Raw genomic sequence first — 19,082 nt, forward strand, 5'->3', positions numbered from 1 at the left:
TAACATATTAGTTGGGCTACACAAACTGCCTGGTTATTTCCTCCCTGTTTCAGGTGTTCTATAAAGTAAACAAGGATAATATTAAAACACAGCTTACCTTGCATAAATGAACTGGTCAAGAAGCATACTGTTCGAGAACTACCAAAGAGGATACCACAGGTATGAAACAATTCAGGTGTCACAAGTGAACGAGACGATGGCCAAGGAATTACAAAAAGGATCTGACGTAACATATCACATGAAACTGAAGTGGATACTACCAACTTCATACTGCCACTGTCATTTAAAGACAATGCATTGCGTGCAACTATGGGAATGTATTCACATACAAAGGGTAACAAAAAACAGACGGCATGCCATGGAGCTCTTTCGTTAGGAAACATCCTAGATTAACAGGACCCCCGTAACAAGTGCAACTAACATCCTCTGTCAGAATGTTAATCAGGATACATTGCGCGACATAGGAGAAATGAAAATATCAGCAATACTGCCGTTGTGGTAACTACAATCATCCATAAATAATTCTACTGTCTACATAAAGCAGCAGGTATAATGCAAGTCTGGCAAGCAACACAAAATACCAGGAAATGGCCTTGAAAATTTCATACAATTCTAGCAAAAGCTGACCTACAAAAAACAACAACACTAATTACCATTCTTATATACAACGTGAACGATCAGAATACGGAATCATTAAAAAAAAATACAGCAAGAGAAGCCATGGTATTGGGGAAAAAACTTGTAGAACGTGCACAAGGCCAATTATGAACTCTAAAACTAGCTTAATACTACGGCGGCAGTTAATGGGGTATAATCAGTCGATCTTTAGTAAGGGTCACGGAAAACCTCTACAATGTAGCCTATACTATATAACAGTACAGAGGCTATCCCTATTATACAATTACATAACAGTATATATGGTATCCTAACATCTAGCACAACACTCTAACCTTTGTAGCCTACACCACGACAAAATATCACTGGGCATATAAGTTACAGTAAGTGAGCCTACACACAAGGACGCGGTATTATATACCCTAACCCACCAAGGCACCGAGGATGACCAGGGAGAAGCCATATATGGTAGCATATAATTAAAACCGGACAATGGCATGCTTTCACAGATACTGTCATGCATTCCTTACTGAGCAGTATGCCAAGGTCACGCGGTCTGCCTACAGTAGCCTAGCTGTACAAGGTCTTGGGAACTCGGTGTTTAATGGCCTATTATTGGGATGACGTCATGTTTTACAAAGGGGATCTTTCTTGTTCTCAAATTAGGCTATATTAATGTTTAGTCGTACTTACATTTAAATGTCTACAATTTAAAGATAAAAAGAACTTGGGTATATTACATTGCGATGGTTTAGCTCAGTGGGGTGAGGTTGCCTTGTCAGGGGCCTCCTGTTTTGATGGCATGCAATTTGAAAGAGTACTTAACTCTCTCTCTCAGCGACCCACAACAGTCGACCACCAATGAAGTTTGTGAGGCCGAACGTGTTGCCAATGCGCAGTGAGAAAACATAAAAATGTGCAAATGTCACAAAATTACGCCAATAAGACTAAAAACATAGGTCCAAGAACACGAAATAGTTATAACAATAAGATCAAGGACCAATGGTAGGAATTATCCAGCAAAGTTCATGGAAAAAGAACAGCTCAAAATTAGCAAAACAAGGTCAGGGCCCAAGAATGAAACTTTCTTACAAAAACTGGTTCCGGACCTTAAAAAAAAAAAAAGGCAGTGACCAAGAGTATGACCAAAAATAACAAGTACCTTGCAAAATGAAGTCAAAGTATGAATAGCAGACCTTACAAAAGGTCAATGACCAAGAAGAATAAGTGAAAAAACAGCAAGAATAGTACTCGTTGCAAACTGTCAGGCCCTAAGAATGGCAGGTATCTAGTAAAGTCAACCCAAAGGCTAAGAATGGCAGGTATCTAGTAAAGTCAGCCCAAAGGCTAAAAATGGCAGGTGCATAGCATGTAGGCCACCATTAAAGAATAATTTCAACTTTACAGTTGTAATTAGTTTTAACTTTGTAGTTCAAAACTCCACAGATCATTAAAGATACAGTAGTATATGATATCAGGTAATGCAAAGATGCAATTATCAGAAATAATCATTATCGTAAGAACTAGCCTATTAACAAACAGGACATATTCTATTTCATAGTGGGCTTTCTATCAACGCAACTAAAAAGGATGAGCTACCTCGTTAGACAACGGCAAGACAAGACATTTTTTCAAACAAGCACCATATAGAAACGTTGAAAAAAAAAATCACCCATATGGCACGCCACAGCTGATTATGACTAGAGAGAACAGATGTACAGAGCTACTACAATAAAACGTTCCTGTCAGCTCAATTTGCATAGCGCAGTGGCGATGGCCGTGTATCCAACCTCACTGTACCTTTCGTGGGATGTCCCAAGAAGGCCACAGTACCGGTACTTCAATTCTGGTCTTTTTCTCTCAACGAACGCTAGGGTAGCCTCAACGACAATGACAGTTTCTTCGCAAAAATACTTAGCAGAGGGGAAAGTTTTGCAAGATTTTCTAGTTAGGCGAAACGTGTTCAGCCGTTTCGCTTCTGTTAGCCAGTATTGACTATAGAGTAGTACTGTTATCCAGTACTAACTATAAAGTGCTACTGTTATCCAATACTGACTATTGAGTGCTACTGTTAACCAGGACTGTCTATACAGTATTTTTATCCATTATTGACTGTAGAGTACTACTGTTGTTCAGTACTGACTATACAGTTACACTGTTATCCACCATTGACTATAGAGTACTACTGTTATCAAGTATTGACTGTGGAGCACCACTGTTATTCAGTATTGACTATAGAATACTACTGTTAGCCATTTTGACTAGTGTACCACTGTTAGCCATTTTGACTACAGTGTACCACTGTTAGCCATGTTGACTTTAGATTACTAATGTTATCCAGTATCGACTACAGAGTACTGTTATCCACTACTGACTACAGAATACTGTGGCAAGATATGACTGTCATGCCATAAACAGGAAACCTCGGTTGCAACGTTAAAAAAAGTAAAAAACGGGGGACATGAGAGAACCATTTAGTTAGTTTCCCCATAAACTGAAAAGTTGCAAAATCCTGTAATGAAAAAAAGAGCTTATACACAGGGATACATATCTATCCTATTTATGGCACTGAAGTTACGAAAATACCGGGTCCACATCTTAAAGAAGCATGCAATATTAAAATTGCAAGCCTTCAGTACAAAGCAATTAAAACCAACTAGGCTAAGCAACTTACAGAATATGAGGCTTGTCTTTATGAAGGGGGGAAAAAGGCAACCACTGCAGCCAAACAACGAGATAGAGAAACAAGGCAAAAGAACACTGATAGGCTAAGCAGAGAGCAAAAAAAAGAAGTTAATGAAAAACCTGATTAACGTAAGGCAAAACAAGACACTAGTGCAAGAAACTCAAACTGGAATTGCATTAACTCCCACTTAATATAATGAAGTTTGTGATAGGCAGCCATGAAAACCAGCGGGGACAGAGATTTGGCAGAGCCTAGGTATCTTAGCAACAGTTAGTGTGACGTAAGGAACCGAGGCAAAACTGTGACAGCGCACGAAAACAGGTTTCCCTGAGAGCAAAGAATTCGAGAACACACTGACACGACCTTCACTAGGGCTTATAAACAAGCCTAGAGTCTATCTATGGTTACTTGTCATACGTATGACCATTCTACCATATAAAAACAATATATCAGCATCACAACAAATTCATTTCTCGGTATAATGTGGTTCGGATTCCACAATAAGCTATAGGTCCCGTTGCTAGGTAACCAATTGGTCCTTAGCCACATGAAATAAGTCTAATCCTTCGGGCCAGCCCTAGGAGAGCTGTTAAACAGCTCAGTGGTCTGGTTAAACTAAGGTATACTTTATCACAACGATTTCACTGACGAAAACTATCGAAGGTGTCTCGGAGAGGACATCCTATAGTAACATTAAAATATTCCTTGCAGTATCATTCATGGTTAAGAAGTATCCGTCCGTCACCCAATTCTAATGTAAGATGGAGTTGTTGGTTCGGGGGGAGTCATCCCCTTTGACTCGTCCCAGTGAGTTCGGGGTCGCTCGTACGCTGGCTGAAATGTAGTAGCTTGGAATGGTACCCCCCAACTCCTTCCCCCCCATAAAACACCGGGTCCCTTTCCCCTTATACAAACTCTTCGAGTCGTCCATTTCTGTTATTAGGTGTATAGGCCTAGGCCTAAGCATCTTCAATTCACTCAAATTATTACTACTTCCATGTAATTTGGAAACACGTTACCTAGAACTGAAGACATTCGTAGTGAAATACCAAAAAAAAAAAAAAAAAAAGTTGAGTGATTAAATAGCATCTAAAAACGACAGTCATGAGCCTAGAAAGAAAAAAAATATCCCAATGTGACCTCCCTTCCCCAAGGGGGAAAAGGTTTGAAAGCGGAATGAATGACCTCCCTTCCCCAAGGGGGAAAAGGTTTGAAAGCGGAATGAAGTATCAAGCAATAAGTACACTGATATTACGAGAAATTTCCCATTCTCATACTTTACCACCACGATAAAGCAATCATCAGAAGAGACTAAAAAGTAACCCGTTCCGTATTCATGAGCCCAAGACATTTGCTACCAACAGCTATATGAACGTAGTACAGCGCGTGAGAGGAGGAGGTGGCCCTTGAAGAGAGAGAGAGAGAGAGAGAGAGAGAGAGAGAGAGAGAGAGAGAGAGGCGGCTGGCCACACCACACCACACGATCTCAAAAGTCGACAACAGAGAGAGGGAGAGAGCCTGTCGCGGGGGTTAGCGGGAAGGTTGGTCTAGCTTGTAGCCTGTCTCACGCCTAGTTTTCGACGAGGAAGAACGAGGAGGGGGGGGGAGGGAGAAACGAACAAACGCACGATCGCCACAACAAAGCAACGTGCTACTTTACCCCGAAGAGGGAACGATAACTTGGCTATCATATGTTCAAGAACCTATAGGCTATATAAAAGATTATTGTAAACCATTGTTCAAGCGACCTCGACAACCAACGTCACAACGTGCTCGTTCTGAGAGAGAGAGAGGGAGAGAGAGAGATGGGGGCCTGAGGAAAGGAGGGACGGAAGAATTGGGGGTGAGTAATTGACAGGGGAAGGGACGGGAGGGGAGAGAGTGAGAGAGAGAGAGACGAACGTGGGAGAAGAAACCTCCCTTGGCCGGGGGAAAGGGCCGACAGCGTAGGGGGGGGGAGGGAGAGGGGTTGTGGGGGGAGAGGGAGTAACTCTAACGGGTAAGTCAGACCAGCTGATCATTCCCGCATACAGAATTGATGTATTAATAAGATAATTAAGTCATGATTGCAGGCGTTTCCGGCACGAATCTACTCCCCAATGACATTTTCTTTGTTATAACGTGAAAGCAAAAGCGATATAAAATCGATGAGCTTAAATAAGACTGAAAAAAGTATAAGTTCCACCACCTCCCCTTCATAACCGCTGTGTGCCCTTCTTCCACGGAGCGTGAGGTTTCGTTAAACGGCGTGGAACTTTTTTTTTTTATAATAAACTCTGAAATGTTGATGTGCTCCATATATACCTTAATAAACATTAATCGTAACGTAGAATACTGTTGTCTATACTTACCGTCAACTTACAGTTGAAGAATTGGGTTACGTTGTACATGCATAGTTACATTAACAAAATAGACCATTATGATGTTTATCTTTAGTGACAATCTATACGGTAACTCTACAACAAAACATAAACACATTCTACACAAACTGTAACTACACACTACACAACGTCCATAGAAAAACGAGAATAAATGAGGAATAAAAAAAATCAATGGAAAGTCTCCGAGACCCAGCAGTTACCGCCATTTTCTTTTGTCAGCTCTCGAGTGGGTGTATGCAGCAATTCGACATATTTTATTTATACGCGATTAACTAAGCATTGTAGTGAGCATGCAAGCAAGCACGGCTGACTAAAATGACGAAAAAACCACATACATGTAAATATTCTTACCTGACAAAATTGTATAGTCAAGGTAGAGTGAGAGCGTAATCCAACAGGGTGTTAACGTCACAAGAGTCACAAACACACTGACTAGAAGTGACGTCATGAACTCCCGCGTTCGGCTTGTGTTGCCACATAGTGTTAATGAAGATGATACAATTTTATATTATTTTCTCTGGGAACAAAATTAGTCTCTGGCTCAAGCTGGGATTTATGTCATGGCCGAGCATTTTGCGTTATGCAGGATAAACGTTCATATTCTAAATGTCGTAAGAATTACCCCATATCATAACTGTAGGTAACTCGTAACGATATCGGTTTCCGAATTTCACATTCGATGTGAATTTCTACATTTTACTATTAACACACACATCAGAACATTGTTATTGAATCCCGAATGTTAATATGAAATGACAAGATGTTTCATGTAGTCTCTGTTGAGTATTCCAGCTTAGAACAGTGAAATCACTGACAATAATTCCGTGTTGTTATGGGCAAGGAAGAGAGTTGAGGTACCAAAGATCATTTAACTTTACACACACGGTAATCGAGACATCGAAGATCTAATCCAGTTAAAAGAGAGGCGATTTGTCATTATTACAGAAAGTTTCCAGAAGAAATATATGTCCGGGTGGCAAAGGGAACAACAAACTTTGTCGTTGCCGTTCATGATCACCACCGGGGTCTGTTCGCCCCGTCACCGAGTCCCACCCCCGTTATCTGGGCTTGCTGTGACTTTGGAAAGTACGGAACAGGCTGAAGTATTGTTTACATAATAAATACCCTCCATTTCTTTTGAACTAATGTGCGTGAGTAGTAGCAAATGTAACAGAGAATCCTTATTTCTGTCAAAGAAATCGTGCAGGTCCCCACATCGTTAGAGATGTGTAGATTTGGGAAGTGACAGTTGCTAACCCAGTGACCGCACCAGACGTACGATTATGTTTACTGTTACCGTTGGTGGCCTTTATTCTACTTCTGTCGTGTATCGAGTTTAGGTATTATTTGTGGGTAGATCTTTCATTTTCATGATCCATCTACATATTTGGTAAATAGCAGGCTCGCGACAAACTGTATATCAACAGTCAGACTCTGAAGATTACTTTGCGATCTCCCAGAGCCTGGTGTGAGGCTAGTAGCATGGCCAGGCCGTTGCGTTATCAGGGCTGCCAACAGCAGTACTTCCACAAAAGTTTTCATAACTTTATATATACTTTTTTAACAGCAGACGTTCATTTAAATTACCATGTTCGCACATGTCTGAAACAGAAACTGCAGTTTATTGACCTGGCTAAAAGAGTTACGTGCTGCTAAGGTGTCGAATCTCCTGTTCATAAAGTAGACATGAGTACTAAAACGGGAATGTTGGCTGCGAGGCGAATCGCTTTGACAAAAAGTCATAGGGGAATTTGTACACGGCGAGAATACCAAAAGAATAAAAAAAAAAAAGTATGTGCGCCTCGTCGACAGCGCCGCCATTCTAAAAGCCTATTATTTCAGAGGTGAGACGTTAATGAAACAAAAGCACGTCAAAACATAACATGGCACCTTTTTCCCACAATGTCAGTCACACTGGCTTTAAAGTTTCGATGTCGGGGGTGGACGGATGGAGGGAGGGTCGGATGGAGGGGGCATTTGTTGGGGGGGAGGGTTATGATAATGTCGGTTGGAGAGAACGATTGTTTTTCATTATTATTATGTTTACTTTGCGATTGTGGATATGAGATTGTAGTAGATAGTACTTCAGAATATCAAAATATCACTAGTTGGAAACTCAGTGAGATAAAAGAAAGAGGCAGAGAGAGTTGGGGGGGGAGTGAGAGAAAGAGAGAGAGAAAGACAGCGCGCGCGAGAGAGAGAGGGGGTCAGGGGACACGGCATTTGTGGCGGGTGGGGGGTTTTCCAAGCCTCAACTATGACCGCGTGAACATCTGGTCCCCCTTCCTGCAAATTAATTGCTTCCTCATGCTCGGATCAAGCTGCCAGTGACGTTATCGTCCAAATTATTCCTTAATTATCTGATATGCAAGCCCAACGGCTTAACGCGGATGGACCTATAGGCCTATCGTCCTTCATTATCGTAGACCTACCGTAAGCAGAATGTAGAGAGGCTGACGAACAGACAGACAGACAGACAGACGCCACGTACAAAAGAGGACGCGGAGTACCACAACGGTCAGAGGGCCTTTTTGGGGCGTTTGGTACCGTGTCGAGCGAAGTTGGGGGGCGTGGTGTGATGACGTCACAAATGCCGGCGTTCCGCTTGAAACGTTCTCTCTCTCTCTCTCTCTCTCTCTCTCTCTCTCTCTCAAGAATTTCATCCACCCCTTCCACACGCACCCTACTCCCTTAACCATCCACTTCTAACGCCCCCCCCTTTTTATAAAAAAGAACCCTTACATAGGTCTGAGTGATGTTGTCATGGATGAGATTTCAACTCCGGGAGCATCGGTCTATAGACAAACCCCTTTAATTATTATTATTATTATTATTATTATTATTATTATTATTATTATTATTATTATTATTATTATTATTATGCAGTCGTGAAGAGCCATGAACTTGTAAATAAAATTTGCACAATAGAATGCTCAAAAGGGGAAAGAAAAGCAAATAAGAATAGATAAAAATTAAGCTGACTCAACAGACGATCAAATGGTGCAAACTTGAACGTAGTAATGGCACACACTTTTGCAGGAGAATAGCATCATCTTGTAAAAGTCATTAATTGCAAAAATCGAAAAAATGGAGAGTACAAGCAATAGAATTTAAGTTGTCAAAAGGAAATACTCGCAGGGCAGTTTTCTCCCAAGTTCACGAAATAATTACCAGGCTGTAAACACGGAATAGGCTTCAGGAAAATATCTAATTAGTATAAATCACCGCGTAATTTATAACTGAGTACCAGAGGTTTATGATCAGTTATCATGAATGACATGTTTTAAATTAATGACGTATAAAGTCAGTAACAAGATTACATGTTAGTGCCATCGTCACTTCAGGTTCTTAGCAACGTGCCTTCGGCCCCTAGCTGCAACCCCTTTCGTTCCTTTTACTGTACCTCCTTTCATATTCTTGCTTCCAACTTACTTTCCACCCTCTACTGACAATTGATTCATAGTGCAACTGGGTTGAGGTTTTCCTCCTGATGCGCCTTTCAAACTTTTTACTGTCAGTTTCCGTTTCAGCGCTGAATGTCCTCATAGGTCCCAGTACTTGGCCTTTGGCCTAAATTTCTACATTCAGTTCAGTTCACTTCAGTTCAACATGCTCAAATAAAATGTGCTGTCTTAACTTAGAGATATACTCCATTTTGAATTAAATGTTCAAGACATTAGCATCCAGTAACCACACATCTGGTAGGCTTATTGTCAGTAGACTGAAATTAATTGTATCTGAGTAGGGAAGGAGAACAGAGAATACGACATAAGAATATATGTGGAGTGCTTAGGGGTTGTTGGTGGGGTGGCGCCCCCAGAAAATCTCGAAAAGGGTCACTGGCTCATTGTAATTTCTTGGATGACCCCCATGTTGAGAAGATTACGCAATAGCCGCCAGAACGTACGTATAAGTACGTATAACTGCTAATGGTATGGAAGTTTTCTACACAAGGGTTTTATCTACTGTTGATGTTTCTTTCCCTCACCGACCAAGCTTTGGAATCTTCCCCTTTTCCCCCTTGTTTCATATTGTCACATATCTCACAAAAAATCCCTCTTTTAAGTGACAAGTATGTCGCTTATTTGGGGGGGCGGGGGAGGCAAGCGCCTCTCATTTTCCTCGTTTCCTATGTGTCTGGGCTAGGTGAGGACAATACAGTAAGTTGCCAGTCCCATCGGCCTCTACGTCAGAAGGATTGGTAGACAGATAAATAAATAGACAAGATTCTAATCAAAATCTGTTTAGACAAAATACGTTAAAGAATTTAAATTTTTAATTTTCTTCCTGCTTATTCATTCTCAATTTTTGGACCTGAAATCTCCCACTTAATTAGCAGTAAAGAGTGTATTTGACGTTAATAGTTTTTCAACATTACCGACAGATAATTAAGATACAGGGAACTGGAGACGTGTGGTTTTTTTTTTTTTATAAGAAAAAATATATTCCGGCCATATGTGCAATCACGAAGAGGCGATAACATTTTTTAACTAGTTTATGAATTTCTAATATTCATTTTTTCTTCTCGGAGTTCTTTGATTTTGGCAAAGTAATAATAAAAATAATAATAATGATGGACCATGTTCAAAACCTCCCAGTAGTATATTTAGCAAAAGATCTTGTCACCTTTTTTTCAGGAAGGGGGAGGGGTGGATTTTAGGGAACCAGCCCCCCCCCTCCCCCCTCTCCCCGAAGCATAGCGGCCATTCAGAACTGTGGCAGTCTATTGATTTTTGGACCCAAACTTGACTTGACGCCGCTAGCACTAGAGGGCTAAGTTTTGTTACAAGATTTCCAAGCCTTTTCTTTCACTCAGCAATTGTGGGACTTGGTTGGCCATTTCGGAAATTCCAGTCGGATGGTTGGCAAATATTTGCATAATTAAACTGAAATATTCCGTATGTAATGAATAAAGGAAAATCGTTTTCAGTTCCTCAGCAATTGGAGATTTATTTGCCAAAGGCATAAATTCAACGATTGCTTATTTATATAAATCCAGCAAAGGCCTTATTAATAATTTTTCATCGATCGGGGATTTATTTGCCAAATGCGTGTTTCTTATTCAAGGTTAGTATAGCCAGTGGAAAATCCTTTCGATTCTTCGTAAATCAGAGATTCATTTGCCCAAAGGTATTTTTCTTATGAAAGATTTTATGTCCTGATGTTAGTATGTCCAGTGAAAAATCCTTTTCGATTCTTCATAAATCAGAGATTTATTTGCCAAAGGTTTTTTTTTTTTTCAAGGTTTTATGTTCTGATTTCCTATATAGATTCTGGTCACCTTTATTTAAGATTTTTTGCCGTTTGCGCATTTACTTTACTATTTGTTATTGCAGTATATTTTTTTTTGCAATTAATGACAGGAAAATGAAAAATGACTAAGAAATTACAGTACTCATTTCCAACTTAAATCAAGTATCTGTAATGATGAGATGAACTTATGTAGGAAAAAATATAATGAAAAACCAAATATAGTTAAAATTGTTGATTTGTCAAATGTCATAGCGAGTAATGAATGTTATTTTGGGGGAAATTTTTCTAGAATTTTATTTAAATATTTTTTTTATTCAGACCGAAAGATTGACGACAGATTAACAAAACTGAATATGTAAAATTTAGCTTTTTAAAATATATAATTTTTTGTGAGGCGAGGTAAAAGTGTCGATGCAGAAATGACATTTGAATGTGGAAAATTAGATAGATTAAGGAGAATTAGCTAAGATGAAGGACAAATCTAAAATATAATACTAACTGATGAGAAAACTCCGATATAGGAAATTAAGATATATAATGCCAAAAAAAAATAGAAAACAAAAACGCTCACATACAAGATCTTGAAATCTTGTGCAATAGTTAAAACACTTTGTTATCGCTAGATTAAACTCAGGGCCTTATGTCAGCACGGGCTCTTGTTCTTTCTGGCAAGCCGTATGGGCGTAATTTAAAGAGCATGTTGAGGTGGGACGGGCAATGTTGCCCCTCAAGGTCCGCATCCCCTGCTGTTTTACCTTTGTGCGTCAATACCACCTAGCGCGGCCAGGCTATTGTTAACGGGATGATCCAGTGGCAACCAAAACCAGTTTAAAGGGAATTTCGGGAAGTAGAAAGGCGGTGAAGACCATTCGTAATATTCCTGTTTTGTTTAAAATGCTGTGGGAAAAATTATTTCGTATTTTTTAATCAGTGAAATGTTGTTTTCATCCAGTTTATGGGAACGAGAGGCTTCTGTGACTAATTTCTAATCAATATTTTTCGTACACTGTGTAACGTTTATTGCCGTTTTCTCTTTCATTCACTTCCCTTATATATATATATATATATATATATATATATATATATATATATATAGAGAGAGAGAGAGAGAGAGAGAGAGAAAGAGAGAGAGAGAGAGAGAGAGAGAGAGAGAGAGAGAGAAGGGGAGGGGCTCTAATGGGATTTTGCTCTAGAAATTTTTGCTTCGGCTAAATTCAGCCATTAAATATGACGATAATCAAACAGAAATCCGTTTACTTTCATTTAGTATCCATAATTTTTTCTTTTTACCGGCGTGTGATTAACTTTTGTTGACCATAAAAAAAAAAAAGCTGGTAGATTTTGGGAGGTCGGTTATCGGGTACAATTTTCATTAATTCTCAGGTAGAGACGATTTCCCTTTTGAGATGGGATGAATAACCCCTTCGCACCCCATACGAATTTTTTTTTTAAACAACAAAGAAAGGAAATTCAGGTTTAGCTGAATTTTAGAAATAAAGACGAGTTAAAATGGAAAATAATCAAAGAACATTCCTTAATATTGTAAGTGCAAACGATACAAAATCTATAGTGAATATAAGAAATGACAATGAAGTTAAATAATTCTTTAACAATACTAGTGAAAACGCAAAACGTAACGAATATAACGGAATAGCAGAGCATAGAATTTTGACATTATAACACATGAAGCAGCCCGCATTAGATAACAACACCAATGATATCCTTATTTCCGGCTTCTATTCTCCTTCACTGTAAAAACTCCGGAATTCTCTCTCTTCTTCCTTTTTTCGCCTATGGGGATTGCAGCCAGCTCCTCCCCTCCATTTCCGTTATTTTCCTTCCTCCCTTCTGTCGTCACTGCCGGACCTGGGCTAGATCCGGGCATTAGGTTTCCTTCCTCCATTTTCTTTTCCATCTGGACTGGGATAGACGAGGCAGTTAGGTGGCCCCTCCCATCGGACTCTGCGCTGAAATATAAGTGTGTCTTGAGCGTCATATTTAGAATGACTCATAAACGGAGCGAGTCATATGCAGCCCCTCCCCTTTTATAGGGAGCGTCGTAAGTGTACCCCCCCCTCTTAAAGGGGGGGTCATAATCAATGTGCCCTCTCTTGTGGAGAGTATGTTAAATGGAATGACCTTTTCTAAAGGGCTTAGAATGTATGTTAGGCTACATATCTAGGAGACATAACAATATCTCCCACTTATGGAACGTAAAATTGTTCTCTCCTTTTATAAATGGCGCAAACAATGTGCCTCCTTTTTATAGGGGCCATAAAAATGGTGACTGAGGCAGGACCTTGAGGGCAAAGGTATATACGTCCTTTGGTTTGCTCCATTTTAGCTTAATATTTTTCCGTACCTTTTTGAATGCTCTTGAAGATGCAATTAAGGTGTGATTGATAATAATAATAATGGTAATGATAATGATAAGCATTGTTAGTAGTCGTCTTATTTTGGTACCAATTTTAGGATGGTTATCAGTATAATTATCATTATTTCTGGTAGCATGTCCACCTCTCTTGGTGCTATATTTTCCTTTTATATATGTGTGTGTATATATATATATATATATACAGTATATATATATATATATATCTATATATATATATATATATATATATATATATATACATATATATATTTATATATATATACATATATACATATATATACATACATACATACATACATACATACATACATACATACATACATACATACATATATATATATATATATATATATATATATATATATATATATATATATATATATACATATATATATATCCCATCAGAAATAACGCTTACCATTACCATCATCAATACCATACCATACTAGCCGTTGTTAGCCAGTGGCCAAGGAAATACGGAGTGAGTCAGAGAATCCCAAATTTTGAGAAGTGAGTACTGAAGGACTGGTCAAACTGGTTGGCCCACGAGTAGTGACTTGATCAGGCTATGTATTGCACGGTGAATTGTTTTATAGATTCAGCTGGCCTTATACCAGCACAGGCTCTTGGTCTTGGCGGATGGAGGAGCCTGCCGGGTTCGGAGATGATGAGAGAATGTCAGAGTTATAGCTTTTATTAAGACGCTTTTTAAAAAGTAAGCCAATTAAATTTTTTTTTTTATTGAGACGCTTTTTTAAAGTAAGCGAATTACATTTTTTTTTATTGAGACGCTTTTTAAAAGTAAGCTAATTACATTTTTTTTATTGAGACGCTTTTTAAAAGTTAATTACATTTTTATTAAGACGCTTTTTAAAAGTAAACGAATTACATTTTTTATTGAGACGCTTTTTAAAAGTTAATTACATTTTTATTAAGATGCTTTTTAAAAGTAAACGAATTACATTTTTTATTGAGACGCTTTTTAAAAGTTAATCACATTTTTTTATTGAGACGCTTTTTAAAAGTAAGCAAATTGCATATTTCTGTATTAAGATGCCTTTTAAGAGTAAGCGAATTACATTTGTTTATTATTAAGACGCTTCTTAAAAGTAAGTGAATTAAATTTTTTTTTTTAATTTGTAAATTCAGACGTTTCTAATTTGAATTTATATGAGGACACGGAATCCAAGGCTAGAAATGTGGATAAAATAGGCCCTGTAACTTTAAATTGGGAAATTGGAACTCAAAAAAAAAGGGGGGCGGGATAGAGGGTACAGTCTGCAACAAAAATTCATGTCATCCCGGGGTTGATGTGACGTGAACTCATAGCGAGCCAGATGTGCTAATTAATGATTATTAGTAATACATTTTACGATGCCTGACTATTTGATGTTCTATAGCCCTTTCTGTACTATCATCCATAAACACGACCGAAAATACGTTACGAGTAAAAAGTTGGAAAATATACGTATAGCCTGTTCCGTTTTCGCTATTCAGCAGAAAACGGGGTCTAATCGTCTGTGACCTCTCTCTCTCTCTCTCTCTCTCTCTCTCTCTCTCTCTCTCTCTCTCTCTCTCTCTCTCTCTCTCTCTCTCACACACACACAAAACTTCTTTGATAACAAGATTTCGAGAAAGCAACAAACCACAATATAAATATAATGAATAGTTTACAGAAACCTTTATGTAGATTTCATTTGTATATCTGTGCGTGTGCGTGTACATGCGTCACTGTGCATGTGCAAATTGCATTCTTTATTCCCAATATCACCTGAATAAGATGTTTAAGAAATCGCCCTGTCTACAGGTTTATAGTAAAAGGATTTGGAATACAAAATAGGGTTTGGATTAAGGAAAGAAATCCAGCAGTTAAATAAAACTTACCTGAATGGATTTATGTTAGGACAGGTCTAGGGATTGCCAAGTTATGATAGAGTTGAGAAAAATCGTTTCTTTATTTTAGAATGTATAACTGCGCCCTGGTGTATATGAAGAGTGTACAAAATGGTGCCCCCTTTATAGAGGACATAGAAAAATATGCACCCTTGTATAGAGGATAGAAAATTTTTCCCTTTTAGACAGTATAGAAAATGACATTAAAATGTGACAATTTCTATAGAGAGCATAAAATAATTTCCCCCTTTTATAAGGGGCTTAAAAGTCCCTTCCTTTTAGAGAACATAAAAGGTTGCCCTCTTCAAAAGGGAATAAAATGTGTGCCCTTTTTCTATAGAGGGAAGAACAACGTGCCCCGTTATAGAGGTCGTAAAACTGCTCCTCCCCCCTTCCCTTTCATAGAGGGGGGGGGGTAAACAATCTGCCAGTGCCGTCGGCCATCGCTTAAGATTATTCGTAATAATTCATTTAGTTTTTCTCGATATTATTTGCATACTCTGATATCTTTGTGTGTGTGTGTGTGTGTGAGAGAGAGAGAGAGAGAGAGAGAGAGAGAGAGAGAGAGTAAAATTGGTTAGAGTCTACAGAGAGATAAGTGATTGGTTGGTATATTAGGTTGTCAATAATGGCTATTATTATTATTATTATTATTATTATTATTATTATTATTATTATTATTTTAATTTTTTTTAGATGAAATAAAACATACGAACTTTGGCATGGTCAATCTCGAATCAGTTAGTAAAAGATGGCTATTATTATTATTATTATTATTATTATTATTATTATTATTATTATTATTATTACAGGTGGTATACCAGCTCTAGCGTTATCAATCTCTTATTCTTGAATAAAGAACGGTTTCTTACCGAACGTGTTTAATACGGATATAAGTTTCACTGTATGGAGAAATCTCGCTTTCTTACCCTGAGCGCGAGTTAGCGCATGCGCACCATCCATCAAAAAGTGGCAGCCAGCACTTAGGGGTCAAATGGCCTTTCCTAGATAATGTGTCAGTTTAAATATTTCCAGGAACTTGCCTGGGATAATTGATGTGTCATGTGCCAAGTGGCGGCACATCGCACATCACATATCCCATGATTGCTGACATTTTTGTCATTTGCTATTTGTTATTGTTAGGGTATGGTGGCCTTATGCCTTCATGGGCTCTTGTGCCTTTGTGAGCGACTGAGAGATCTTTCAATGGCGGAAGTTTCTTTTTCGTTTGAGGCCACCGTTCACTATTTTTTTTTTTTTATAAGATGACGGAAAATAAATTGTTTTATTTTAAATGACCTGAGAAGCCCTGTCATTTAAATACTTCATATCTCTATCCTTGTTTTTTGAAAGTCAGCCATCATAGCCGTGGAATGCAAGTCACTTAATTTTTCCCCCACTCAAGTCACGCTGTTTTTTTTTTGAAAGTCACCTAAATGAGCTGAAAATTCCAATTACTTGATTTTTCCTTGATTTTAGTTTTCTCCAAAATAAAACTATTGTCTGTCCGCCTTCAGATCTTAAAAACTACTGAGGCTAGAGGGCTGCAAATTGGTATGTTGATCTTCCACCCTCCAATCATCAAACATACCAAATTGCAGCCCTCTAGCCTCCTCAGTAGTTTTTATTCTATTTAAGGTTAAAGTTACCAATAATCCTGCGTCTGGCAACGATATAGGACAGACCACCACCGGGCCGTGGTTAAAGTTTCATGGGCCGCGGCTCATACAGCATTATACCAAGACCACCGAAGATAGATCTACTTTCGGTGGGCTTGATTATACGCTGTACAGAAAACTCGAGTGCGCCGAAGAAACTTTGGCGCATTTTTTAGTTGTTTGTATCTGTAGTCTCTCTCTCTCTCTCTCTCTCTCTCTCTCTCTCTCTCTCTCTCTCTCTCTCTCTCTCTCTCTCTCCCCGGCTTGAAAGCCATCGAAGCAATCTGAAATACCGATCATTTATTTTTCCATTCAATTCCTTCTCCACAAGATGTTGTCATTCCCTGTAGGTTATCATGACCTTCATTTGCATTTTATTAATCATTAAGTTATATATTTCATTCCATTGCGGCGCTGAATGACCAAAATAGGTCCCCGTGCATGGGGCTTGTCCCTAAATTTCATAGTCCATCCAAAAACAGCCAGAGAAGTTCAGTTACTTAGTTTTTTCCCGCTATCTTCTCTCTGTGCAGTTTTTTTCCCCGCTGTCTCCTCTCTGTGCAGTTTTTTCCCGCTATCTCGTGTCTGCGCAGTTTTTCCGCCATCTCTTACCTGTGGAGTTTTTTTCCCCGATATCCCGTCTCTGCAGTTTTTTCCAGCTATTTCCTCTCTGTGCAGTTTTTTTTTTTTTTTACCGATATCTCGTCTCTGTGTAGTTTTTTCCAGCTATTTCTCTCTCTGCAGTTTTTTCCCGCTGTCTACTCTCTGTGTAGTTTTTTCCCGGTGTCTCCTCTCTGTGCAGTTTTTTCCCGCTGTCTCCTCCCTGTGCAGTTTTTTCCCCGATGTCTCGTCACTGTAGTTTTTTCCAGCTATCTCCTCTCTGCATGTGCAGTTTTTTCCCGCTGTCTCCTCTCTGTGCTTGGCTAAAAAGTCGCTAAAAAATAACAAAGAAACAGCCTTATACACCTGAAGTCGCTCTTCAGGTACAGCACGCTTGCTTGAATGCAACGAAGGTGGGATGAAGTATATTAAAATGAAGCCTATGTGAAGAACTTATAAGATTTTAAGGCTTATTGTCAAGGCCTGCAGTAAGTTCGCGGAAGATTCAAGTGAATGCCACAGGTCTAGCTTATATGTAAGAAGTGTGTAATATATATATATATATATATATATATATATATATATATATATATATATATATATATAATATATATATATATATATATATATATATATATATATATATATATATATATACATACTGTATACTATATATGTGTATTTATTTATTTATTTATTTATGATCAATAGCCACAAAGTCAGTACCAGTCTTTCAAGTTTCTTTAAATTTAGCGAGACCCTAACTGTTGTTCTATAAATGTATAGTACCTTTGACCACGAAAAACAAGTCAAGGTCAAAAGCTCTCAAGAAAATTAATCACCAGCCCACAAGGTACTTGCTTGAAAAGTTTCGGCAAAAACAGAGAAAAAGTGAAATAATAAAATAATAATAATAATAATAATAATAATAATAATAATAATAGTTAACATACAGTACCCAGTACTGGTTGGCAACACTGGAGTCGCTCAGGCGATATTGTTATATAAAGAAATCAGTTCAACAAAATCAAATTAGTACAACAGAAGCCACTCCACGGGGAAGTAGTGCCGTCAGTGCGCCTCACGTCGTGCACTGTAGACATTACTGAAGGATGTTTGTAGCGTCCCATGGGCCCCTATAGTTGTTACCGCTTTGTAGCCTTTTACTTCATCTCCGTTCTCACTTCCTTCTTTGCTGTTCAACCTCTCCAACTCCCTCTCTTCAATGTCTTGAATTGTCCCAGCGCGTTTTGTGGCCAATATTTTTTCTTAAGTTAGAGCATGATGACCATTACCTAGTGTTAATAGTGCTGTTTAGTTTATGATTACACGATTTAATTATTCCAGTGATGATTTTACTGTAAAACAATAATTGTAATAATTAGTTTTAACATAATGCCAGGTCGGTAACTTGTTGATTAGTCTTTTAGGGAAATATGTGAATAGCTGGTATATACGCCCCATTAGCACAAAGTGCCAATTTAAATCATAATTTCGAAAAGGATGATATTAAAAATATAACCTGGTTAAACACACATTAGACTACTCGGGGAAGTTAAAAAAACAATGTTTCGTTTACTGTAGAAAAAAATATTCAAATA

The 19,082-nt window shown here is 38.3% G+C and overlaps 1 protein-coding gene across 2 annotated transcripts in view; it reads right to left on the reverse strand.

Annotated features, from left to right (window-relative positions):
* Nucleotides 1-6,149, reverse strand: part of LOC136851447 (uncharacterized) — a 36,918-nt gene extending 30,769 nt beyond the window's left edge. The window contains exon 1 of one of the 2 annotated variants that reach the window (XM_067125534.1): nucleotides 6,034-6,149. The gene's annotated coding sequence lies outside the window, so the exon portion shown is untranslated. Of the gene's footprint in view, nucleotides 1-6,017 lie in introns of both variants that reach the window. The other variant, XM_067125535.1, reaches the window with a different exon arrangement.
* Between the last annotated feature and the right edge of the window lie 12,933 nt (nucleotides 6,150-19,082).

The sequence above is a fragment of the Macrobrachium rosenbergii genome, chromosome 23 (assembly GCF_040412425.1).
Source record: "Macrobrachium rosenbergii isolate ZJJX-2024 chromosome 23, ASM4041242v1, whole genome shotgun sequence".
Lineage (NCBI taxonomy): Eukaryota > Metazoa > Arthropoda > Malacostraca > Decapoda > Palaemonidae > Macrobrachium > Macrobrachium rosenbergii.